The 27,444-nt window shown below is 40.1% G+C and overlaps 1 long non-coding RNA gene across 1 annotated transcript in view; it reads left to right on the plus strand.

The window, feature by feature from the left end:
• Nucleotides 1-18,281: 18,281 nt before the first annotated feature.
• Nucleotides 18,282-27,444, plus strand: part of LOC142826912 (uncharacterized) — a 33,191-nt gene continuing 24,028 nt past the window's right edge. The window contains exon 1 of the long non-coding RNA XR_012901171.1: nt 18,282-18,346. This is a non-coding gene — a long non-coding RNA (uncharacterized LOC142826912). The remainder of the gene's footprint in view (nt 18,347-27,444) is intronic.

A 27,444-nucleotide genomic window follows, 5' to 3' on the forward strand; every position in this document is an offset into this window, starting at 1 on the left:
TTTGGTGCTCAATAAAACTTCTTGCCAAAGGGGGGACCTGCCACTCGCTGCCCCAGCACAGTGTTAATAGGGGGCAAAACAGCAGGCGGGTAGACTGGGAAATGGCCTGCACTGCTGGGGTCATTGGAGAGGGTGCAGTGCTGATAGCCCAGGGTGAGAGGAAGCAGTGGCAGACAGTATAGGGAGAGGGGTGCAGTATTGCCTGCCTGGCAGCAGGGCTGGATTACCTAATAGGCAGACAAAGCACCACTTTAGGGCACCAGCAAAGCAGGGGCGCGCACGCGCACACACACACACACATGCACACACACACACACACACAAAGAGAGAGAGAGATTTTATGGTATAGTATTGATTTTATTTTGAATTACATGGGGGCACCATAATCTTTTCAGTGCTTAGGGCCTCTAAAGGTCTTAATCCGGCCCTGCCTAGCAGGCAGGATGGGCACACAGGTACAAAAGAAATCACTGGTTCTGATCAGCCTGACCATAGAGAAAAATAGCAGCTTGCTCTTCCCATAACACTAAACCCCAGCTCATACAAGAGAGGTGGCTCTCCTACTCAGACTCAGTGCTGCCTCTGTAACCAGTCTCTGTGCTCTATATTGAGGAAAGATAGGGAGGTACAACTGTTTCAGTCACAAGTATGGTGCCCTTGGGGAAACCTCATGCCAAAACCCCCTGGTGGCTGACACTTATGCCCAGGAGAGACAGCAGTATGATTTACTTACTTGAATGGAAAGAAGATGGAAGTTGTGGGAGCCCTTTGGCAAAGGTTGGGTGAAGCAGTTGGAGTATTCTGGTGCATTAAAGGGAGAATGGAGAACTGAAGGAGATGGGACTTACCTCTGGGTAATTTTAGAATGGTCACAAAAATTATGTAAATCAAGCCCTTCTCTCTCCTTAACTCACACAGAATTAATTTAGTTAATATTGAATCTGTAGTTGTGTGTGTTTTTGTGTATCTATATCAGTTGGAAATGGTCCTCGTCATACCTGTCAAGGGTCCACTCCTGGGGCCTATTTAAATAATAAAAACACAAAGAATGCACTTTGTGGATTTTCATATTTCACATGTTACAGACTTCTGTCTCTACACCTTTTCAATGGGTTTATAAATGTTGCACAATTCAAGAGGGAGTTGCAAATTTGAGATATTATCATGTGTAAAACTTTCCTGGGTATGATTTATAAAATCCTCTTCTACAATGTTGGCATATTCATGATACTCTCAGGTAATAAGATGTAACACCATATGAATATTAACTAAATAGAAGAAACAAACTTTAAAATCTGTGAAATCTTTACAAATACAAAGTAATTTTAATTAAGGTTCCCCCTAACTTTTAACCCCCTTGTTCCTAGACATTGCTGCACTTAAGATATTTACTAATTTTCCCCTATTTAAGGATTATACATACTTCAAGATATAAAATATATGGGTATACAGTATTTAGTAACAATTTTCTTGTTTTTCAGCAACAATTCAGATCCATAATTCTTAATAACATGGTTGCTGATGTACGATTAGTGTCCATCATGTACAAGCATCTCAATATGCTACATACAGGCAGTCCCCGGGTTACGTACAAGATAGGGACTATAGGTTTGTTCTTAAGTTGAATCTGTATGTAAGTCGGAACTGGCATCAGCCGCTGCTGAAACTGATCAGTTTCAACAGCCGCTGAATCTGGACACCAGTTCCACTTACATACAGATTCAAGGTAAGAACACCAGGCGTCCCCAAGTCAGCTGCTGCTGAAACTGATCAGCAGCTGATTCCAGGAAGCCCAGCAGCTGATTCCAGGAAGCCCAGCGGCTGATTCCAGGAAGCCCAGCGGCTGATTCCAGGAAGCCCAGCAGCACCCCAGCTGCTCTGCCCCAGGCATCCTGATTCAGCCACTGCTGAAACTGATCAGCAGCTGAATCAGGACGCCTGGGGCAGAGCAGCTGGGGTGCTGCCGGGTTGGTCCAGTAGTGCCAAGGAGCGCTGCTGCGGGACCAACCGGCAGTGCCCCACCTGCTCTACCACAGGCCCCCGGCTTTGCTCCACGTCTCCCTGGTCTTCTGGGGGGGCACTAGCTGCGTCCCCCCCTCCCCCCAGCAGACCAGGGAGACGTGGAGCAAAGCTGCAGAGGACCCGGGCCAAACCGTGGCGCTTCCAAATCAGCGCCGCGGTCTGGCCCGGGTCCTCCGCGGCTTTGCTCAGCGTCTCCCTGGTGTGCAGACCAGGGAGACGCTGAGCAAAGCCATGGAGGACCCGGGCGGAGCCGCGGCTTCCAGATCAGCTGAAAGCGCTGCGGGCCCGGCCCGGGTCCTCCGCCGCTCTGCTCAGCGTCTCCCTGGTTTCCCTGGTCCCAGCGTCTCCCTGGGGCCGGACCCGTGCCGCTTCCAGGTGATCTGGAAGCGGCGCAGGTCCAGCCGGGTGCTCCGCCGCTTTGTTCAGCGTCTCCCTGGTCTGCAGATCTGGAAGCGGCGCGGGTCCAGCCAGGTGCTCCGCTGCTTTGTTCAGCGTCTCCCTGGTCTGCAGACCAGGGAGACGCTGAACAGAGCGGCGGAGCACCCGGGGCCGGACCCGCGGCCGCTTCCAGATCAGCTGGAAGCAGCGCGGGTCCGGCCGGGTGCTCCGCCGCTCTGTTCAGCGTCTCCCTGGTCTGCTGGCGGAGCCAGCAGACCAGGGAGACGGGGAGCAGCTTTTCTCGCCCCGGAGAAGGTGGGCGGTGGGACCAGGCGTCCCGCTGCTCTAGTTCTCCGGGGCGAGAAATCCCCGTTCGTAACTGCGCATCCGACATAAGTCGGATCCGCGTAACTCGGGGACTGCCTGTAAACATAAAAGATCTTGGTGCTATTGTACAGGCTGTTGAGTTATTAATATGAATAAAAGCATAAATATACCTTAATTCTTCATTTAACAAAAATAGTGGTTTCTTCATAGGCTTCTACAAAGGAAGCATATTATCATAATACAGCAGTGAATCCCATCACTATATCCAAATTTGCACTGAAAGAGATATAGCATTCATTTTCTAATTTTTTGTTTTCTAATAACATAATTCACCAGCTCTGTCTAACCTTTCATGGAAATAATTTTTCTATTGCAGCTTCACATTGTGTAACCATAGCATAACAATGCAAATGGATGAAGGTAGACATGCTGTTTATTTTATCTTTTATGTTTAATTTCTTGGAATAATATTTTGATTACAACTGACAAGATTTCATTGTTCTTTACGTGGCCTTTTATTAATACATTACAAGCTATCTTTAACAGCTTCCACTAGGCTAGGATTTCGATTGTGTGTAATGTCATCACCTCCTGAGAAGATTAAAGAAATATGATGAAGGGATGAAATGGATCATCTAGTGTATGTTCACATTTCAAATTTTTGCGCTATTCTTGCTAATACCCTGCCAATATTTAGTCAAAAACTTCTGTATTTCTGATTCCACTCTTAAGTGTTTGTCTTATATATTTGTGTATTTGCATGCTGGTTATGAGAGAGAACAAAAATAACTAACCAGTATATTGGGCCTGAAAGAAAAAACAGAGTTTGATTTCAAATTTTTACATCACTATAGTGAGTAGAACCAATACATAGGTTTTGAACAGCCCAGGATTAGAGGAGTCCATAACTTGTATTCAAATCCAAATTTCCTGTTTGGAATCAGCCATCCAGCCACTTTCTCTCCTTTTTATTTATTGACATCCATCTGTCTACACAGTTGGTTTCTCTGCAGCTGTGTATCTTTATCACTGGGTATTTCTAAACTAAACACATTACCTAAAGAAAAAAGCCAGGCAGCTAATATTTCTTTGGTTCAATAATCCTATTGTCCTGCTGTGCTAAGGTGAAGAAGGAGGTTTTAAGATGTTGAGGTAGCTGCAATGTTTAAAGTACCTATAGGTATCCATTGACTTATTCATACCACAAGCCTAAGTAGTAGTATATTATCACATGCTTTGTTCACATATATAGAATCTACATATAAGAAACACAAATAATGTGTTTAAAACACCATCACCATTTTGTAAATCTTGGACCTCAGTTCAATAAAGCACTTATGTATGTGGTTAACATGGAGGGATAACTGTTTATTCAGTACATTATAGTAAGATCGTTCCTTCTGTGCCCATTGTTATAGCCTAAATTCTTATTTTTAGGATTTTTGTTTTTATTTAGGAATGTCGTATCCTTTCTGAAGGATGAAAGTGTAATCGTGTTGACTCTCACACAAACAAAACATTTCTGCCATCTTTGAAGTATTTGAGTGAAATAGTTGTTAAAAACTAGAGTTTTAAACCATCTGAGTAAAATTTACTTCTGCACTCAGTAATTCACCTTTTATTTTCTTGATGCACTATAAATAAGACCTGAATTTAAAATGTAAAAACAAGTAGTAGTAGGGAAAAAACCCCAAAGAACTTTAAAGGATAAAGACTAAAAAAAGATACTTATACCCTCTCCTTAACCATTGAAGGTCACGTTTAAAGTCACACGGGGAACAGTAACCTGTCTTATGGCTCTGTATCTAAGTTTCAGTAAAACAGAAAGCAGAGATTGCTTATTATCCTTATTTGCTGGGTGCCAGGTAAAAACGAGTCATGCAAACTGGTTTGGGAAGATGATGTAATATACACATGTTAATCTGAACACCAGTGAATCAACCTATTATAAAAAGGGGGCGGTAACTATGAAAGGCAGAGACTTTGCTGGCCATGGAGTCAGCTGCACTTCCCAGAGAGACACTTCCCAGTGATGGGTACATTAAAAGATTTTATTGTGCCAAATGCTGAATACTGAGCCCTTGGTCCATCCAAGCACTTAAGCTTATATTTAACTTTAACCATGAGTACTCCCACTGATTTCAGTAAAGCTACTCACATGTTTGTAGTAAAGCATAGGTTTGTTTTCCTGAGCATGTGCAGTTATGGCTGCTCCCAGATCGTGGTACACTGTTCTCGGCCAGTAGGAGCTGCAAGAAGCAGTGCCAGCTGGTCCACCACTTCCTACAGCTCCCATTGACCAGGAATGGTGAAGCATAGCCACCGGGAGCTGAGAGTGGCTGTGCCTGCAGATGCTCAGATAAAGAAAGTGTCTCGTGACCAGCTATCAGCTTACCCTTATAAGTTTAAAAATCCCTACAGGAAAGCATGTGCTCAAGTGTTTGGATGAATCAAGACCAGAGTGCTGAGCTCCTTGCAGTGATAAACCCCTATATGAATCGGTATACGGATCAATATAATGCGGTGGAGAGATGTGAACCTTAGCTTAGGAAGCCAAAGCATACTAAGGGGAGGGGAAACAACATGGGTTACCATGAGCCAAACACAGGATTTTCTTCTATCCATGCTTTAGGTTCCATACTGGCTGTGTTAAACTTGTTGCACACAGACATAATAAAACTAGAGAAGGAAGAGATAGAGAAATAGGTGAGCAAGGAAGAAATCAGGCAAGGCTGAATGAGAGGAAATATTAGAGAATAAAATAAATAATTCATTCTGTATTATACATACAGAATAAAATGTGTTATTCAAAATATCAAAGTCTCGTCACTAGCATAAGAAATAAAAGGACATAGTCCCTTATCCTTGTACACTACTTAAAGAGTCAAGTAAAGAAATAAAAGGACACAATCCCTGTCCTGAACACTGATCCTGCAAATTGCTACCATGAATAAGTCTAACTGTATCACAGGGTGGAACTCACCACAATGACACCTGCTACTGGTAGCTCCTGGGAATTAGTTCTTTCATCAGCAAGGTGCCTCCTCCTGGCTGAAGCGGCAAGGAGTCCTGTGGCACCTTATAGACTAACGGATGTATTGGAGCATAAGCTTTCGTGGGCAAAGACCCACTTCGTCAGATGCAGGTAGTGGAAATTTCCAGAGGCAGGTATAAATATGCAGGCCAGAATAAGGCTAGAGCTAACGAGGTTAAGTCAGTCAGGGAGGGTGAGGTCCTCTTCTAGCAGCTGATGTGGAGGTGTGAACACCAAGAGAGGAGAAATGGCTTCTGTAGTTGGCTAGCCATGCACAGTCTTTGTTTAATCCTAAAATGATGGTGTCACCTCCTGGCTGGTGTCTCTCCCATCCTCTCTCCACACTCCTAGTCCACATCTGTGTTGCTCCCTGACCACTGCATCCTCTTCAGGACACTGCCCTCTGGCAGTGCCTACTCCAATGGTCTGTTGCCCCCTTCTAGGTGTTATCAGCAGTCTTTAGTCAAGCACTTGCCATGATGGTCACCAGCAGCCTCAGTCTAGCCCTCCACTCCCAGGGAAAGCCATAGTCCTTCCAGGTCACATGTCAATAGTGGCTAGAAGGGAGGGGGACAGGCTGGCCCACTACTCTGGGCTGAAAAATTAAGCACATCCTTAGATGCTTTGGTGAACTGGGGCAATATGCATGTTTTGATGAGGTAGAACCATTGTTTAATTTATTGATGTACTTTAATATTGGATGGGTGTTCCAGAATGGGGAGGAGAAGAGAATAAATTTAGAGGAACTAAAGCTGGAGGCATTAGAAGGAGTTGAAGAGGAGAATGTAGATATGCTTAAGTACCAAGATTAAGATAGGGGTCAGCACCACACCGGAAGAGGAATCCAGGGTAGCTCAGCAAGGGGTTGAACACTTGGGAGAGAGAGAAGGGGATGGGAAGAGAGGGTTAACAAGAGCAGAAGAGAAGACATAAAAGGGGTAAAAGGGAGATAATGGAGGTGAAAGGAAGGTAAAAAAGACAAGAAGTGCTGTGTGGGGATGTCACAGATAAGTGATGCTGAGATCACCAACTACCAGAGTTCTGAAGTTTCTCTTGTCCTGGCCACATAGAGTCAATCCTTATTAATGTTTGCCTTGGCTTTGGTGGAATAGGGCCCAACAAGAAGCCCCTGATGCAGTGGTGAGCAATAAGCAACCCGCAGGCCAGATGCTGTTCACCAGGGTTAGCCCTTCATGGGCTTCCAGATGCTTTATTTATTCACATGTCTGCAGTTACGGCCACTTGCAGCTCTTGTTGGCTGTGGTTCGCCCACCATTGTCCTCATGGCATTTGCAGGTTTAGTTGCTATAGAGCAGCACTTGGATACAACATCTAGTAGCTTTATTTAATTAATGTAATGCTAATTAATTTAACATTCATATTTGAAACAAGGGGAACTGGAAGGAGACTTCACCTAAAAGATAGACCACAGATTTTATTTAACAGAAAAATACCAAAATCTTGTCACTAACACAATGTTTACTGTTTGCTTGATATTGTTTCAAAGTGGCTTCCATCTATTTTCTAGGAACTCAAATAGTGTTGAGTGTAGTTCATCACCTTCTTATCTTACAGATTGGACAGCTTCCCAGAAAAGAAATTTACAATATTGAAGTACTGGTGAAAGCTCATAAGAACTGAAAACTACCACACCAATGAAAAACGATATTTAGTAAATGTTAGGGTAATCAAATACTTAGACATTAAACGATTCTTAAAAGTAAACTTCAGTTGTTAAGGATCACAAGGCCTGATTCTCTTCTCACTCCCACTGATTTCACATAGGAGTGACACCAGTTATGGGATTGAAATTTGACCGATAATCTGGATTTCATCTGTTTGGAAGTTTCACAGAATTTCCAACTAATTTTGGTTTTTCTGAAAATCGCATTTTAATTAATTAGTCATTTAAAGAAACATGGTCAAGATTGTTTGGGCTTGACATTTGTTTGATTTTTATATATCAGCAAGTCAATTGAATTTATTAAATGTGTATGTCTTTTGTAGGTATTTGTGACAAATGCTTAATTGTTCTTTTTTCTTTCTAAAAAGGAATCACTGGCATGAATCCTGCATTCATTAGCAGCCTTATAATAACAAAACAAGATGTTTGGTCCTGGCATGTGGGCAGAGGACAGGATTGGATGACCTCTGGAGATTCCTTCCAGTTCTAATATTCTATGATAAGATGTGCAGAATGGAGAAGGATACAAATTTGGGTAAGGAAGCATATTTAATTATTTAATGTTGTTTTAAGTGAATGCAATGCTAGAGATAGTGACTGATTTGACATCTGTGGAGAAATCTTCTCTTTATACACAGTCAGTTGTGATGGTATTTTCTGTAATGTAGGCATTCATGTGTCTACTAGGAACTGGTCTGATATATGTTAAGCTCACCTGAAAAGCTTCTTTAAGTAAAAGTGACTCAAAAAGTCTTACAAAAATATGACAGTTTAATACAGGTATAATAGTTAATGTGGTCTGTCAACAATTCGTGATGTCTAGTCTTTTCAATATATGACTCCCCTGAATATTTGGGCCATACTTCTGCAAATCTTTATGCATGTAAGTAGTTCCGTTGAAGTCATTAGACTATTCAACTGCATAGAGTTAATCATGTATATAAATCTCTGCAGGAATGGGATCTTGGTTTAAAGAGTCTTCCAACAACTTTCCTTAGCAAAAAATCAGTATTTTCTCATTCTTTATGGTATGTATACAGTGCAGTACTTCATAAACACTTTAACTATCTGGCCACTATGGAGTATCTCCTCCTTTAATAATAAGAAAGCAATATAATAATAATAATTACTAGCCTCCTTTAATAATAATAAAACAAAACTCTCAGGTTGTAAAATGTGTTTTCATCTGTAACCTTCAATTTTATTTTAAGTTTCTTCCTTTCTAAAAAAGAGTGAAAAAAAGAAAAAAAACCTTTTAAAACATTCAATTTTTCTGAACAAAAGAGATTTAGTTGAGCTTCAGCAACTGGATACAGTAGGAAATCTTATTTCTGTAGGGCATTTATAATATCAATGGGTATATTTTTAAAGGCATTTACTTGCAAATACTATGTCTTTAAATGACTTTGCCCAAGGAGAAATGGAAATCAAGAGTATCACCTAAATAGGCAAATGCTGTTAGTATTTTATCACAAGCTTCAAGAACTCCTTAAGGCATCAAGTTTAAAAAGAGAGAGAGAGATTATGTGGGGGGATATTTATTATTACAAACTGCAAAGTCAACAGGGACTGCTGCTAAATGCTCTTACAGTCATAATAGCCTGTCTTGTGTTAATTCTAGCCTGAAGCTCCACTACTCTTTATGTGCAGAGATAATGGGGGGTAAAACTACATATTTTTGGTTGAATAGCAGATTCTTTCCAACCATGTCAAACAAATTAAGCAGCCTTGTAAACTAAAAAATGGTTTGGGCATTGAAGGAATTCCCAGCAACAATATGCAAGAGTTATTACCCTTGGTAGATAGCGGATGCTGTATTTTATGGTTGATAGTAGTTGTTTTGATTGAATATTGCCTCTGTAAATTGCTTGCAAATAATGTGCTTTCAACCTCAAACTTCACGGTCCAAAAGATAACTTCTTTTTCATATACTTCTTCTTGTTTATATATAGTCTGTATTTGTGTGTGTTAAACTTACTTTGATAATGAATGTATATAAAGGCCTGGCAGAAATCAATTTTTTATTTTTTATATTTTGATGAATAATATGACTGTTTATTCTCAGCATATTTTTTTCTTTGCATTTTCAGTTCTGGGAAATGATGAGAGGATTCAGGCAATAATTATTTAATGATAGATATTCAAATTTAAAAAGTTAAAGAGTAATAGCTGCTAAAACACAATTTTGTAACACACAATTTTGTATGTTAAAATATACAAAGTAAATATCCTTAAATCAAAGTCTGAGTTATCCAGCAGCATTTTTCTCACTTTGGCTATCTGTAAATTGCAGGTTTTTTTTATGGAAATATTTTTGTCAGTTTGTGTACATAGACTGAAATCAGCATTTGCTGACCAATAAAAAATCATATCCTTCGAAACTTATGAATAGTGGATGTATTTCTAGACACAAGCTATATTAAGGAGAAAGTGATGAAACAGGGTATCTACACTGATCCTGAACTCCCCCAGTCCCATTGGGAGGGTTAATTGATCACTCCTACTACTGCCCTTCCCGGAACAAAGGGTGAAAATAAAATAGAGGACCCAGGATTTTGAGTACGTTCACTGCCTTTGATGGAGCTTGAGTAGTGGGGAGAAAGTGGGAGAGATGTGTGATTTCAAACCTTTTCCTAAGTGACCAAGTCTGGTTCTTTTATCACCAAAAGTAAGAAAGGGACATCCCAGGGGGGAATGGTCCAGGCCAGGCTCATTTTATATTCCCCACTGTAGGTTCTACTGCCTCTGGAAGAGCCAGAGTCAGGGACTATCCCTTTCCCCTGCACCCGTGAGACCTCACCTGGCACAGCCTGACAAATGGGGGCCAACAAGTGGTAGCGTAAGTGCTGGACATGGGGAAGGAGGCGAGTACCAGCAAACCTGAGTTAGAATCTGTCACTGAAGTGTGGGGAGTTACAGGGCCCTGCACCCCCATCCGCAGCAGGCAAAACAGAAGGTTTGTTAGTTGACAGGAATTCAGTGTAGAGCAGACTTGTCAGTGCAGAAGCAATCAGTATAATGGGGTTACTATAGGACAGTAGAAATCACATGCAACATAACAAAGCAAACAGAGCGAATACAATCCCCACTTCATCACAGAAGCACTGTGAGGTATGATGGCAGCTCCCACCACCAGCCTTCAGGTTTCTCCTTTATGATGTTTAGGCTGAGCACCACTGATCCTACCCACAATGGGAGCATGTACCCCGCTGTTTCCAACAGATGCCCCCTATGGGATTTCAGCGTGATCCAAAAAAGTGGTTCTAATACATGTGAGTATTTCAAGGGTTTGGGCTCCCAGCAGGTTATATCACACATCAGCGTGTGAGCAGTGAGACTAATGAGGGTTTTCAGGAGACAGGGAGAATCCTATTTACAAGCAAAAACTCCAGACTCCTGATTTAATAATATTATTTTGTATCTCAGCAATACTTCCTCTTCTGTTCTGCCTCAAGCACATCAGTCTCTTTCTTTTGTGTCCATTCTTTGGTTGGGACGGAGAAGTGAATGGGCTACACTATCTATTTGTTGACTCTGTTACCACACACACATGTCCCATGTCCCAAGCACCAGGCCCAACCCCCCAATCTGAAATAAGAATGAACTTCATAAAAATAACATTGTATTTTTGAAAGATAAAAACACCCCACCTTAATTGAGATAAGAGCCCAAGCAATGTTGGGTAAATGTGTTACAGGTTGAACCTTTCTAGTCCAGCACCCTCAGGACCTGACTGGTGCTGAACCAGAGAATTTGCTGGATCATGGGAGGTCAATATTTTCTAGCAACACTTCCACTGTTTACTGGGCCTTTAGAAGACATTTAGGAGTAAATTAGGGCTAAACAACAGCACAGAACACTAAGAGACATTAAACAACCTTTATGGGACCATGAGAAACTTGGCCACATTCATGATAACTGAACATCCGGCTAACTAAAATCATGTCGGGCCATAGATGTCGCCAGACCAGAGAGTGCTGCACTAGAGAGTTTCAAACTATAGTACATTATAATGATGTTGTAATTATCCTTAGATGAAGCATTATACATCTAATAAAAATTCACAGTTAAACATATCTATCTATCTATCTATCTATCTATCTATCTATCTATCTATCTATCTATCTATCTATCTATCTATCTATCTATCATTAATATTTGATTGTGTTGTGGTAGTACCTAGAATCCCCATTCATGGATTGGACCCCATTGTGCAAGGCCCTATACAAAAAGAACAAAAAGATACTAATGTCCCAAAGAGCTTCTCATATAAGGCTATGTCTACATTGAAGGAATTTGTCGGCAGAGGCAATGCAAATGAAGCACTCATTAGCATTTCTTGTGCTCTCATTTGCATAGTCTCTTCCGATCCGTTGTGTGGAAGAGGTTTTTGCACACAAAAAAAGCAGTGTAGACATGGCCATTTTGTGAAAAAAAAACCCCCCTTTTACGCAAGATACTTTATGCCTCAAAAAAGCAGGTATACAGGATCTTGCTGTCAGCCGACGGTCAGGGCAGTGAGTGGTGTGTGTGTGTGCTATACACCCAAGACTTCAGCTGCTGAGACCGGGGTCCCTTGCAGCGGGCAACCTGGAGGAGGTTGACGAGCGCCCCAATAAGTTTACAGGGAGAGCTTATTACACTTCAGATTTTAGCTGCTAGAATCCGTGATTCCTTCGCAGCGGGCAGCCTGGGGGAGACTGAGAAGTGCCCCCAATGGATCTGCCACCTGGGAGTGACACAAATCCAAACGCCCAAGCTCTCCCTATATCTGTCCCTTAAGACTGGCTGAAGTTCTTTTAAATTGTGCCTGGTTCTGTTACAGCAACTGAAGGAGTCAGGTTAAAGCTTAAACAGTTACAGGTTTATTGAGGAAGCTTATAAATCATATGGTTGCAATGGCTTTTGTTCTATTTCTTAACTGCTAGCAAAATATAGATCTTAAAAATGGTTACAAAGAAGATAAAGATAGGAAAACAGAAATAATAGTACCAAGTAACAGCTTAATCTTTAAAGAGATCTAAGTCTGTGTACACTTAAGACAGAGGACCACATCCAGGTACAATTTTTACCCCCTTCTGTGCCTCTCGACTCCAGCGTGTCAGGCCAGGGCTGGTCCCTCAATTCCTAGGAAAGACGAAAATACGAGGTGGGCGTCCCTATAGAACCTCAGGAGGTCAAACACCTAACCCGACCAGCAGGTAGAGGGTAGATTGACACTCAAAAGTGAGTGTGCTGCTGTACCACCTTTATACCCATGGGGTCACGTATTTCTCTTTCTTATCTGTGATGTCAAATAGTGCTGGTCTGCCTTTTGTGAGACCAGTTCTTACAAGGGAGTTGTGAACTTAATTTACACTTGTAAGAGAGAGTTGAGAGGATTAAATTGGAAGTGCTGGAGATTCTTTTCTCAGTGGGGGATTCCTCTCCCAGGGACGGCTGTGTGTTCCTATCAACATGGGTGCCAGCCGGGCACTTCTCGCAGCCTCGAGGCCAGCTTATTACCTTAATCGATCTCTCCTTATATCTATGTTTTCAGCTTCTCAGGATCAGATGAGCCAGCATAGACTATTTTAATTTTATTGCTCCTTCTCTGCCCTGTATGCTTCGGGAACCTCAGAGAGGCAAATAAGATGGATGAGATGGGGGGGGGAGGTGTCTGGCTACACTTGCACAAAAGGTTTTTTTGCCCCGTCTAAACGGTGTTTTTTCCAGAAAAATCTCTTTCACAAAACGGATCGGAAGACACTATGCAAATGAGAGTGTGAGAAATGCTAATGAGCACTTCATTTGCATTGCCTCTGCGACAAATTCCTGCAGTGTAGATGTAGCCTTAGTGTAACACAAGAGACTACAAGTGGTTAATAGAGTACAAGGAAACAATGAGGATACATTATCAATGGTAGGCAGTAGTCACAGCACACCTGCTGTCTAACTATAATAGTGAAACTCAGGAGAGTTTTAAGAAGAGATTTAAAGGAGAGAAAAAAAGTAGATTTGTGGATGTATATGGAGAGCTCCTCCAAAGCATGAAGAACAGCATGAGAGAAACCATAAAAATACTTTTCTCTACCAGTGGGTAGAGGAGGCTGGCATTATTGGCTGATTGGTGGTGGGAGTCAATATTCTGAGTGTGAATGAGAGATAATAAAGTGGGAAAAAGACCATGAAGGTATAAAAAGGTAGAGCCAAGTAGTTTTAATATAGAGAAAGGAGAGCAGGTTGAGTATTGCTAACGAGAGGTGTGACCTTATCAAGGTGAAAATAAAGGGTCCCGTGGCATCTTAAAAACTAACAAATTTAGTTGGTCGTGAGCTTTTGGGGACACCTCTTTTTTTTTCTGAAACAGACTAACATGCTGCCCCCCTGAAACAGGGTCAAGATATTGAGCTAGTAAAATGATCTTTATTGCAACATTCTGAAAGGATATGAACAAGAAGAGATTTTGGAAAGCCAGAGGCACTAATCTGGAAGTAATATGATGATGGCCTGGTTGGAGGCCTATCAATGTAGCTAGATAGGAAAAGCCATTGTCTAGAGATGTTACATAGCAAGAATTAGTAAGATTTAGACAGTCTGGCAGCTCTGGAGTAGGGGTGGGCAATAAGCTAGATGCAGTTTGCCAGGGCTAGCCCCTGGCAGGCCACCAATCTTAGCTAATGGGAGCTGTGGGAAATAGCTCAGACCGGGACTCCAATTTCTGCAGCTCTCATTGGCCGGGAACAGTGATCTGCAGCCAACAGGAGCGGCAAGTGGCTGTACCTGTGGACACACAGGTAAATAAAGTGCCAGTGGCCTGCCTGTGGCCAACCCTGGTGAATTGTGTCTGGCCCATGGGCTTCTTCTTGCCCACCCTTGCCCTAAAGAGAGGGCTTAGTCAAACATGTCACACAGCTTATAGGCCTAAGTAATAGGGAGGAACATGGTGGTGTCTATAGTGATTGAGAAAGGAAGGAGAAAGGAGGGATTGTGGGGGAAATACTACAAATTCTGGTTTGATCATATTACATTGTAGCTGATGGTTTGACATTCACAAAAAAATATATGAGAGACAGAAGAAGTTTTTATTTGTACAGAACAAGAAAGAAGGTAGCTCTATGAGGTGCCAAGATGGGGAAGGTTGCTGAATGAGTTTGTGAATGTTTGTGAATGATGTTACTCAGGGTAAGACTAAATTGCATTCCTCCTTCGAGAGAGGAATGCAAATACAGACAAATGAATTTGCAAATGAAGCACGGATTTGAATTTTCTGTGCTTCATTTGCATAATCGCATCTGGCCGCTTTTCCAAAATTCCGTATTTTGAGGAAAAAAAGGGGCTATTTTGAAAAGAAACCCTTCCTTAAAAATAAGCCTTAAACCTCATTTTTCAATTTTCTTTTCAAAATAACCCAGTTTTTTTCTCAAAATACGGTATTTCAGAAAAGCGGCCAGACACGATTATGCAAATGAAGCATGGGAAATTCAAATCCACGCTTCATTTGCAATTTCATTTATCTGCATTTGCATTCCTCTTTCGAAGGAAGCAATGTAGACATACCTTCAGAGACACAATCATAGCAGAAGAAAGAAAGGAGACCAGTGGAACCTCTACTGAGTGCTGAAGGGAAAAGAATTAATATGTTGTCAGTTTTTATTAGTATTGCCACAGCCACGGTAGTTTTTTGTTTCTGTGATTATTTAATAGAGGAGTGGGGTTTGTAAGTTTTAAAATAATAATAAATTTTATTAGTACTTAATTCTTTTTATCTAACTTAGTCTTAAGTTACAAAGCCCATCCTTCTTAAACAAATACACAATAAACAAAGAATACTGTTGCTATTATAATACTACTAATTTAAAAATTCATGTTTTTATTAAGAACAATGGACATTTATTCATAGTAAATTGAAATGGAACTTATATAATTGCATTTTAAAAACACAAAGAGAGTAATTTATTAACCATGATTTTTGCCTTCCCAATTCATAGTAAGCCTGAAGATTCTGACATCCACACAGATATATTTTGGTTGAAGATGGTAGATGGATCTTACAACAATAAGATTTTAAGAGTTTTGTTTCCTGATTTTGGAAAAGTTGAAACAATTTTTTTTAACTTGGTCTTTGTTTTAACGATTAATGATTTCACAAGAAATTGGAACTCCGGTCAGCTTTATTATCTTTTGAGAGTAAAAATAGCTACCTGAAGGACTAATTCAATGAAAAATATGTTCAGCTTTTGTACTCTAGAAGTGCACATAAAGCCACAGAAATCACTAAAAATCAGCACTCACAACATGCCCAGCCAGAAAACCCGTTATATTTTATTCTGGATTGGGCCCTAAAGTATTATAAAAATGGCTTATTCCTTTTTTTATCACCTTGTGTCCATGAGGGCAGCATTAAACAGTTTACAGCTGATTCTATTTTTTATGCTTTGCACAGTGCATTCTAGTAGGCCCGTGTGCCTGATTTATTATTTTCAGCACTAACACTGCAAGTAATTTTTAATCTAATTTGGTTTCATTTTAATCCATGTTCCCTTTGTTCTTTGTTTTAAAAAAATGGCTCAACACTATATTTACTGCTTAATAAGGCACCAGATTTATTGTAAATTACTTCTGAATGTGTATAGCTACAGCTTGTTCTCTGCTTCCTTCTTAACTGCTTCTTGTCTGCACTATATGTCTATCCGAAAAATTTCATATGTAAAATATGGATTTCATGTTCAGAAAAAGAACAGTTCAGCCCACATACAAGTGCAAGCTGAAAGTTACAAAGCCAATGGGATGTAACAACAGAACCCCTCTTGCGCAATGCCGTTCTTCCTGAAAAGTAATCGGCGTAATGGCATTGCGCAAGAGGGGTTTTGTTGCGCAAGAAGGGGCAGTGTAGACAGCTCCGTCTGGCGCAAGAGCCTCTTCTGCAAAAATGGCGGCTCATTAGGTATGTAAATGAGGCTTGGCGATATTCCATGCTTAGCCTCATTTGCATATTTCTGGCATAAGAAGCCGCGAGTGTAGACATAGCCCTGGATTCCAGTCCCTGCTGCAAAAAGTATTAGAGAGGCCCCACTGCAGAATTCCCTAAAGATTAGGAGGCTCATCTATACTGTGGGAGACCTAAGACTAAGCCCCTGCTCTGCCTCAGGCAGAATGGGGACTTAAACCTGGGTTATCCCAGGTGAGTACTCTAGCTAAAGGGTGTAAGGAGGTGCCCTACCCCCTCTTCTGGTTTTGTGAGTGGTACCTGAGTTCTCTTGTGACTGCAGCATGCCCCTCTCCCAGTTTTTTGACAGAAACTGGCAAATGTGTGAATAGAATTAGTCAGCCAAAAAATGTACTTAGGTCTAAGCATAGCTGGAAGTAGAATGGGGAGCAATAGCACTCTGCAGTATGCTTTCCTATAGGGCTGAACAAATTTCTGATCAGACAGCTACTGGGGAGTTACTATTGGTTGGCTTGCAATAACTGCCCCTAAATAGCTTCATGGAATTCTGAAACTGAGGGTTTCATTCATATTTCTGCAGACTTAGATCATTTAACACAATAGGTTTTTCATTATTAATTGCTTAATCAAATCAGTGCCATATAATTTGCAATGTTAGCTGAATTTTGAAACCACTGGTGAGTTTGAAATTCATTGTCACTGCTGTATCAATTACATTTGGTTCTTGTGGTGATTTTTCATGAAATGCCATGAAAAGGGTAATAAAAACCAACATGTATTTTCTGTTGTCTAAAAACAAATGGCTGCAGCCAAATATACTGTTCCTATCTCTCTTATAAATAGCTTCCAATAATATAATGAACTGTAGAAAGAGAGCTGATTGATTCAGTCATAATTTATCCAAAGAATTTAGCACTTTTTTGTTCATGAATTACCCATTATTGATTTTCATTCATCTATTTGTTATTTATAATCATTTGATGAACAGTTCATGAATTGCAGCCTCTGAGTTTTTCATGAAGTGTTCACCTTGGCTGTTCATTATGCATGGTGTGTGATTGGTCACCAACATCATATGACATTCTTGCTTCCTGATTGGAGGACTGAATTTTTTTAAACAAAAGAACAATAAATGGCAAATACATTTGTTTGCACAAGAATACCCTTGGTCACATGGAATATCAGTATTTGTATAAAGAGTAATCATTCTCCAACATTTGAGTGATGAAAAACTCATTTGCAAAAATATTTATATATGAATGTGATCAAAGAGATCAGGTGCTCAGAATTAGAAAGAATGTTTGTGAAGACTGTTTTGTTATAATGACCTAACCCAAGTCTATCTGGAAGTGAAATGACTAGAACTTGCACTGTGTGTTTTTCATAGCAAGTTCTTGTTTGTCTGCTATTGCAAGTAATGTGGTTTAGGTAAAGTAAGTAGTGTGGTCTGCTCAAATGAGCATGGGATTAGAAATCAGGTTCTTAGTTCCATTCTGATCCTCTGGTCCTAAGCGGAAGTTGTAACTTTGGGCAAGTCACTTCCATTTTCTTTCCTCATTTGCAAAATTGGAATAGTAATCCTTTCCCACCTGCCTCACAGGACTGTTGTGAGGATGTGTTAATTAACTGAACAATGCTTTGAACATTGAAAGCACTATATAAATGCTAAATATAGTTATAAGCTATAGCCAAGTCCATAGCACCAAATTGTAAGGGTGCATTGGCAAACAATGTTGCAAACACAGAAAGCCTTGAATGTTAGCTTTATGCATGCTTACAACAGAAATTAAACCTAGATGAGCCACTTATAATCAAATAATTTATTAGGCACATCTGGTAACTGCTTACAGCTAAACAACCTGTAGCTTAATTGCTCCTTATACAGCATTGGATTTATGTATGTCTTTCTGGCCCCAAGAGCCAAAGTGGGAGACCCTGCCTAAGGCACTACGAGGAAGTACTACAAAAAATAGTAGGTAGCATAACTCAGCCATGTCAAATTAATGTTGCTGTCATGGGACATAGATAGCATAATGAAGGGAGAATGAGGGCATTAAGGAGAGTTAGTCCTTCAGTAGGACATCCCTTTTGATTTCAGTTCCTATGCAGAAAGGAGTAGATTCTTTTCTCTAAGAAATCATAGGAATGCATTGTAGACTAGTTTAGTTGAAGTTATGGCCTGCAGATTTTTTTTTCTTACTAGTTATACTTTTTATGCTTGTTTCCTTACACACACACACACACACACAAAAGGAATGAAATAAGGTATGTTGTCATGAGAAAAATGTTAAATTATTGTCTTGCCTTTGAGCTACTCCAGTTCTTTTTCAGTTCTTTTATTCTTCAACCCATTCAATAAACAAGAAGTCTTACCCTGGATCATCTCTGTTCTCAAAAATCCAATTCCATTCTACTTAGTTCTCAAAAAGTTCCCTTCTGTGCTCGGCAGGGTTTTGATCCCTTCCATGAAGTTCCATGGACTCTCAAGGGACTGGAAACCTATGCAGAGCCCATTATAGAATCAAGATCTCAGACAGATTTGTGGCTCATTGACTTTACATTGGCTTCAAGTTGAGACCTATTGCATAGTTTTAGTGAAGCTATAGAAAGGATGAGATTATTAAAGTGATTTAGGAACCCCTGCCAATTGAAAAGGGATAGATAATCCAAAGCATTTAGATCTTGTCTACATATACTTGTTGTATCCTTTTAGCTATACCAGTTTAGTGAAAGTGGTAAAACCTTGCCAACTGTTGGCAGTTATATTGGTGTAAATGTGTACTGGTATATCTTTTCCATGAACAGGAAGAGGAATAAACTATTTCAGTAAAGGTCACCTTTATGACTGTTTCTGCACTGGAGGGGGGGAACGGGAGAGTGCGGGGGAGGGGAGTGAGTTATATCAGTTTTTCAGTAAACAAACCAACAAAACCAAACAATTCTAAGCATAATAGCTGTACAGTGCAAATATTGTGAATAGACCAGGCCTTCAGTATTTTTTAAATCCATCCCAACATCTATGTGTCAGTTTTTCCTGTCTCTTGCTTTATTGGTTGAAAGATTCCTTTCTGCACAGGTGATTGATTGTCAGGGGGAAAGTAAAATGTAACTAAATTCAGCAGTGCTATAAGTTGCATGTTTGGAATAACAAACGTATTTTGTTGTGTGTGTACAGTGTAACATGATGGAACCCAAATCCCTACATAAAGCCGCTATTCTGTTATGCACTACAAATGAATACAGTAATAGTATTTACTGTGTTATGCACAGTGACTATAGCTAGAAAACAGTTTGTGTATTAACTGTGCTCTTTCCGTCGCAAATACTATATTTTTTTCTGGATATTTTTCTTGCTACAGTATTTTCTTTAATCTCCTAAACATGTAAACATGGGATATTTGTTTTATACATTAAATGCCTAACAGCCTGATTTTCTATGACTTATACCAGTTTTAAACTGGTCAGAGTGCATTAATGTCTACTGCTGATGTACATCAATGTAATTCTGAGCAGACTTGTATCCCAAATCTGTGTAAATCTTTACCACTTTTATCTATTTTCTGACCATGTTACACATTCAAATTATTATATTAGTGTTTATATTCCAACTGAATTTGTTCAGAGATCTCCTTGAGAGCTGCATTTTTCCCAGTAGATCTGAAATTGGACCATTCATTAATGATTCTTCATTGTAATTTTGTACAATAAGTAACTCTAACCTCAGTTTTCTGCGTGGTAAGACTCAGAGACAGAGGGGCAGATTATTATTTTTCTTATGTCTTATTCAGTCAGGAATAACTCTAAATAAAATCAGTGGAGTTACACCTGTGTGAAAATGATGTGAGAGGAGAATGGGAGGAGGGGCATAGACTTCAGCAGAATTACTTCTGATTTACACTCATAAAACATGAGAGGAGAATCTGTAAAAGTAATACTGAATGACAAACTCTATTACTAGAGACTTTTAAAATTAGATCAGAGCAGACACCAGAAAATAAACAATAGCTGTAAGAAACAATCCTGCACTGATAGTGAAATGGGTCCTTTGCATTTTTAACATGCATGCACATGGAAACAATGCCATATACTGAATGTTGTAACATTTGCATTACAAATCTCTTCACTATGTTTAGAGCTAACAGATTGTCATCGCCCAAAGCACAGACGTGCCAATGATTACTACAAGATAAAATTGCTACAGAACTTTTTCTAAACACTGATGCCTTTAGCACAGCTTGAGAAAATGTACTAGCCTTGCAAACAACATCAGACAAACTCACTTTAATATACAAATACTATGGTGATTTGGACAAAACGTCATGTCCATTATTTGTTTTAATCAGTAACAGTAAATGGGATATGAACTGTTCCATATATATTGACTTTCTAATGTGCTAGAGTAATAGTTTTCATATACCCCTGTGGGCACAGCATAATAAATAAAAAGTTACCAAAATTTGCCAGTAGGGTTACTAAGAAAGATTTCCCTGGGTTCTCCATATGTTCTTTTTTATTATAAGATTTGCCTAAATTTCTAATATAAACTGCAGTAGACTATGGATCTAGTCTTTTTTTCTTTTTGCACCCGTAGCTTGAAATAAGCTGTGAAATTTGAGCTTCACAAATTGCATAGCTTATTTCAAGTGTATTTAGAAATAGAGTGCTATTCTGAAATGTCCCTTAATCCTCATGGAATAAGGTTAACTGGGAAGTCAGAATAGCATGCCTGTTATTTTGAAAGATATTTAGAAATAACAGGCTCACTGTCAAGATGTGGAAAATGCTATATCAGGATACCAGAAGTATCCTGAAATAGTGCCACAATGTAGATGTACCTCCCACTGTTGTTACATCAATATAACTCTTGACTTAATTTGTATTACTCCAGTTTATACTGGTGTGAGATCAAATACAGGCCATAGAGCTGCTTTGTACCTACCTATCTGCCTAAAAGATTGGGTTAGAAAAGGGAGAGATTTTTTGTGAAAACTTTCTCCTTAATGTTATCCCCTTTTAATTGGAAACCCCCCCCCCCCCTCAAAATTAGATGCTTTTACTGGATTTTTAGCTGGTCTAAAATATGATCAAAATGTCTCCTATTATTTTGGTCAGCTCTTCCATGTACCTTTGTACAGTAATTCCTCATTTAACACATGCCCGCTTAACATGTTTTCGCAATAGCACGATTTTTTTTAGGGAACATTTTTTGAATTACACAACAGTCCCCGGAATAACAGGATTTCCCCAGCTGGCCCATTGCCGGTGGCTGCGCAGGGCTTCCCCTGTCTCCCTGGAAAGCGGCGGAAAGTTCGCCGCTCGCCGCGCTGTTCCCTGCTAACTCCTCCTCACCTGACACCTTGCCCCCTCTCCTCTGCCTCTGCTTGCAGACCGGCAGCTGGGTTTCCCCAGCTGGCCCATCGCCGGCAGCTGCGCGGGCCTTCCCCTGCCTCTCTGCAAAGCGGTGGAGGGTTCGCCACTTGCCGCGCTGTTCCCTGGCAACCCCCCCCTCGCCGGACACAGTGTGAGTCCTGGCAGACCTGTCACAGAGGCATGCTCCCACCCCAATCCCTCTCCACTCCCCTCTCTTCTCCTTCCCTTCCCCAGAGCCAAACACCTCCCCTCCCTGCTGTAACCCAGTCCCCTTTCTCCCCCAACCTTATGTCCTGGTCCCAACAGATACCACTACTTGAAACACAACCCCCACCGTTTCCATTATTTTCAATGGGAAAATTGACACCCCATAACATGTTTTTACTTAACACCATCATTTTCTGAAATATATCTATAGTGTTAAATGAGGAATTACTGTATACCACAGCCATCAATAGCACATTAGCACCAAGTATTTGGCAAGGAAAAACAGGAGCTCTTGTACAGTGAGTGGCTATTCCTTTGAGTAAGTATGGGTTGAAGCTCCCAACCTGGAACTCTCTGGACCAGAGCCCCGGAGGTTGGGAGCATGAGCAAGCTGGGAATTCTAGGGGTGCTGGGAAGCCCCAGCAGGGCCAGCAAGGCCTATTTCTGGGTGATTGGGGAGTTAAGCCCCAGGGATCCTGAGCCTGGGGAGTCCCAGTAACGGCTGAGGAATCCCCAGTCACAGCAGGGAACCCCAGTAGCAGCAGGGCTGCTGCCCAGGAGATATTTCCAGACCCAACTGGAACCCTGGTGGAGCTGGAAGGAATCCTCTACCTCGACTGTGAGCCCCTGGCAGCAGTGAAGCTGGTGTAGGCTGGAGAGTCCCAGCCTGAGGATGGTGACCCCTGGAGTCCTGGAATAGGGCTGGCATTTTTCAAAAGATATTGTAAAAAAAACAGTACAGAATGTAAAACCAAAATAGAAGTTATAAAGGGGCATCCCAGAATTTCTGCAAACAGACCTGGAGGTAATAGATATGCTTTCTAATGCTCATGAAGTGTCATCCTTTTTGACATGTGGTGCCCATCACTGATGGACAGAAAGTAAAGATTTCCTATGTATTTTCTAAATTAGCTTGAATATTTCATTTAATTAAGCAATCAAAAACCTAAGCATCTGAGCTATCATATTCTCCAAACTTCATGGCTGTGTCTAGACTGGCAAGTTTTTCCACAAAATCATCTGCTTTTGCGGAAAAACTTGCCAGCTGTCTACACTGGCCGCTTGAATTTCCGCAAAAGCACTGACGATCTCATGTAAGATTGTCAATGCTTTTCCGGAAATACTATGCTGCTCCCGTTCGGGCAAAAGTCTTTTTCCAAAAGACTTTTGTGCAAAAGGGCCAGTGTAGAAATCACAGTACTGTTTTCCGCAAAAAAGCTCCGATCGCGAAAATGGTGATTAGGGCTTTTTTGCGGAAAACCGTGTCTAGATTGGCCACAGATGCTTTTCCGCAAAAGTGCTTTTGCGGAAAAGCATCCTGCCAATTTAGACGTGCTTTTCCGAAAATGCTTTTAACGGAAAACTTTTCCGTTAAAAACATTTTTGGAAAATCATGCCAGTGTAGATGTAGCTCGTGTATAAAAATAGTCTGTTAAAATTCAGTAAACCAAGGGAAGCTTGTTCTAACCCACATTTATAAGATAAATTGTAATTTTATTAATAGCCGTTTGTATCAAACTTATTGGCTCACTTTTATTTCATTTAACTATGTGATAGGAATTGAATTGTTGTGGGGGAAGGAATCCCTTCATCAGTTTATCTGCCAATTTTCTTGACATTCTCATCGAAAAGAAGCAGAGGTCTGTGAGTTGTTGCATTTTCTGGTAGTAGCTGCTGGGCTGTGTTAAGAAAAGATGTGTTAGAATCTGCAGTCATCCTTTATGTTACCATCCTGGAAGATAGTTCATGGCACATCCCTCATGCAAGTCTGTTATGTGATCTAGTTAATTTCCTGATGCAGCCACCTCTGTGTTCCAAGCATTGGAGCATGATTTTTGGTTGCTGTTGATCAATAGACTTGAAGTGGGGTCTTAGATACCCAGACAGGGTTTTATACAGTGCCTTAGATATGATTTGAGTCAATAATTTCACCATCAACTATATTGTATCCTTCATGATTTTCAGGAAAGGATGGCAATGCCATAAATTCTGTCAATTTGTTATATCAAATGTGGCATCTCAGATTACAGCAATGCATTGTTGGTTAGAAAAATGAACATATTCTCTCTCTCTCGCTCGGAATTGACATGGGATTATAGAAGATGAATAAAAAGCATTGTGTTATAGCTTGCTTTGCTGATGAATGTGTCTGCAGTTAACTGTCAAGTAAATCTTAGAAAACAGACTCATGGGGCTGTATTACTTATCATTCAAGCTATTTTTTCTTCTGCAAATGAGGATTGGATAAGACACTCTCTATGCTAAAGTCTGTTCTTAATATGAGTGTAATTAACCCTTATTTTTTACCAGTATATTTATTTGAGTATATATTAGTCTGTTTTGGATAAAGTACAAAAATAGTGGTTGGAGTCTTTCAGTGATGCTTTTTCTTTCCTCTCAAGGTACTGTGTATAATATGAAAATTATAGACTAGTCAGTCTATCTTTGATATTGGGAAAGATACTGGAACAAATAATTAAATAATCAGTGTGCAAACACCTATTTTAGAGGATAATAGGATTATAAGCAACAACTAACACACATTTGCCAAGAATATATCATATCAAACCAACCTAATTTCCTTCTTTGACCACCGTACTGGCCTATTGGACAGTGGCAAGCTATAAATGAGATATAATTTGAATTTGGTGAGACTTTTGATACAGTCTTATATGACATTCTCATAAGCATGGAGCAGTGGCCAATATTAAATTATTATCAATGGTTCCCTGTCAAACTGAGATGACAAGTCTCTTGGGTTCCACGGGGTCAGTCATGGGTCTGGTACTCTTAAATATTTGACAGCGTGAATAATAGACTAGAAAATATGTATGTAAAATCTGTGGATGGCAGCGAGGTAGTGGAGTTGAGAGCCCCTTGGAGCACAGGATTACACAAAATGAACATGACAAATTGGAGAATTGATCTGATATTAACAAGATGAGATTCACTAAGGATAAGTGCAAAGTACTACACTTAAGGAAAAATAAATTTCACAACTACTGAATGGGAAAAAACTGGCTATATTATTATAATATGAAAATTATTTGGAGTATATAGTCGATCACAAATTGAATATGAATCTACAATGTGATGTGTTTATGGAAAAGGTGAATATCTTTCTAGGGTGTATTAACAGAAGTTTTGTATGTAAGACACAGAAGGCAATTATTCCACTTTACTCAGCACAGATGAAGCCTCAGATGTAGTATTGTGTCCAATTTTTCGTGCTACACTTTTAGAAAGATATGGACAAACTAGACAGGGTCCAAAAACGATAAAGGATTTAGACAAACTGAAAAATCACAAGGTATGTTTAGTTTTGAGAAAAGAAGACTGAAGGGAGACCTGATGATGATCTTCATCTATGTTTAGGACTGTTATAAAGAGGATGACGTTCTCCAGGTCCACTGAATTTAGGAAAAGAAATAAAGGGTTTAATGGAGTTAGGTTAGAAAAAAAAATCTAACTGTAAGAATAGGTAAGCACATGACTAGGCTTCCAAAGGAGGTTCATTGGAGGTTTTAAGAACTGGTGAGACAAGCACCACTCAGGGTATACTTGGTTATGCCTCAGCTCAGGGGATTGGACCAGATGACATTTCCAACTCTACATTTCTAAGTCTGTGAAAGTTAATGAAAGTCTATCTGAAAAATAAAGGAATGTTACAAGTCAGATTCAAAATTATAAAAATAAGGCAAAGTTGTCATAATTAATGATGGGTGAACCACAAAACCATCAGAGTCTCAAAAAAACTATTGATACGGACACTGAACAGAATTCTATCCAGAATATTTTATGTCTGTAAATATCACAAGAAAAACGGTCTGTCAAGATGTCAAGAATATTTTGTTTTTTAATGAGCTGAAGATACCATATGAATAACATCTTTAATTACAATAGAGATTCATACTGAAGATACAATATGAATAAAATCTCTAAGAATAGCATGTTGGCTGTCCTAATTTTGGCCGGAATTTAGAAGTACTGTATAGTGGTGCATAAAAATAGTGTATTTGTGAGGGGATTGGCAGAAAACCTCTTAAACTCAGATGCTTGATTTAAATTTGATCTTGACTGACTCACATGTCCCAAACAGTAATATAGATTCTACTAAAAGCAATTTGGGCTTGTTTGCTTTATGCACCTTTTTTGACACTGGCAGGTACTGCTGTATTTAAAGTTAGTCACCATAAGTTGATGGTTATTAGTTGTTTTGTGGCATTGTAATAGAAATGGATCTTGAGGAAGGATTTGATAGAGGCTAACTTCTGTGGAGCTTGGCATCAAGCTTGCTACAAAGCTGTGGATATGTAGAACCAACTGTATTGAATGGCAGTGAAATGTGGGTAGTAAGAAAGGTTGAAGAGCCGTGGATTGATATTTTCATTTCTTTTCATCTTCATCAGCTGCTTTTTAAGTGGCAGAATGAGATCAGCAGTGAGGATATTCATAGCTGAACTCAAAACTGGTTTAGTTTAATCAGTTTGCTTATTATTGACGTGTTACTAGGATGGATCATGGAAGACAAGAGTCATATAAAGAATGTTGATCTGGATGGTACTCAATTTGCAGGGAAGGTACTATCTCTTTGGGATTTAATTTGATAACAATGATAATATAGTACAGGGCTACTCAACTTTGGAAGGCCCGGGGGCCACAATGATACTCACAGTATATGCCGAGGGCCGCAACATAAGTATGGTTGTATATACACGCAATTATGTATGCAAATATATGCAAATAATATTTTTTAAAATGATGGGCATGAATACAAAGATTAAGCCTTAAACCACAGAGCCAGACCCAAACATAGCCAGTGTGACTCCATCAACATCTCTCAGGCTATGCTCACAAGGCTAAGCAGCCATCACTTCCCACAATGCCCTGGTGCTTCCGGCACCTCCTCGCTAAGGGCTAGAAAAACCGATACCCTGTACCCGTCTGTTCCAGCCAGCCCATCCACTTGCGTCTTTCAATGCTCACCCTGCCTGGGAGATGCCTCACTGTTGTGGAGCATGTTCCCAGTGGAGGCCATGTTCAAAGGATCCTACATGAGGGCCCTGTGTTGGGCCCAGCGTAAACCCAAACCACATCACAGGCCGCAAACAAATGGTGCCTCGTGTTGAGTAGCCAAGATATAGTAGTTTTCCATATCTGTTTTGGAAACATAGTCCATATAGAAGAGGTGAAATGCCTTTTCCAATGCTTCTTCTCTTTTATTCATATCTCTTCTGACTGTCATGCTTGCTTCTGTCTGTCTCTATCGATGCAAAAGAATTGCCACAATGTAGAAAATCTTAAAATATTTATGCAAAAAGATTCTGGTTAATTTTTTCCTTTGCAATGCAGTGAAGGGAGGATGCCTTTTTTCTGTCCACAAATAATTTTAGTAATTAGCAAACATAGTAAGAAATTAGGAAGACAGGATTAGTGGAATTTGGGCATATTCTGATATTCCTCTACAGTGAAATCTTCTTTCTAAAAGTAACT

Source organism: Pelodiscus sinensis, chromosome 1 (assembly GCF_052426305.1).
Source record: "Pelodiscus sinensis isolate ZL-2025 chromosome 1, ASM5242630v1, whole genome shotgun sequence".
Taxonomy (NCBI): Eukaryota; Metazoa; Chordata; order Testudines; family Trionychidae; genus Pelodiscus; species Pelodiscus sinensis.